Below are 512 nucleotides of genomic sequence, written 5' to 3'. Positions count from 1 at the left end.
CCCCTCCCCTCCCCTTCTCTTCCCTCTCCTCTCCTCTTCACCGCGCGAATTCAGACAGTAAGCTTGAGAGATTGAATCTGAAAATGTTGCGGAGAGGAGAATTTGACATTTGCGAGATTAAGTGATACTTCTTGCGGTCGCGTTGCCATTGACGATGATAAATCATCGGCTCGAATTTTCGAACGATGGTATCCCGCCCGGAATTTTTAGGTTGAGTACCATCGATCAACCTTTCTTTTTTCCACCCTTCGGGGCTGCCTCTGCTCTCTTTCTCTCCTATTTTTTTTTTTCTTCTTCTATTCTCTTTCCCCTGCTCTTTTTTAAATCGTCGATGCTGTTTGGTAACCGTTCGCCGTGCTACTCGTGCAAACAACAAACTCGTTTCCATCGTTGCAGCGAGAAATTGCGTCGAACGGTGTGCAAACGCTTGAGTAATTTGCGTATCGCTTCAGCTCGGAGTAACTTCGATAAGGAATGTAGTTAAAAAAAAAAAAAAAAAAAAAAAAAAAAAA

This window comes from Apis laboriosa, unplaced genomic scaffold, assembly GCF_014066325.1.
Source record: "Apis laboriosa isolate Shangri-la unplaced genomic scaffold, ASM1406632v1 scaffold42_cov153, whole genome shotgun sequence".
NCBI lineage: Eukaryota > Metazoa > Arthropoda > Insecta > Hymenoptera > Apidae > Apis > Apis laboriosa.
Note: the sequence above shows the minus strand (reverse complement) of the source record.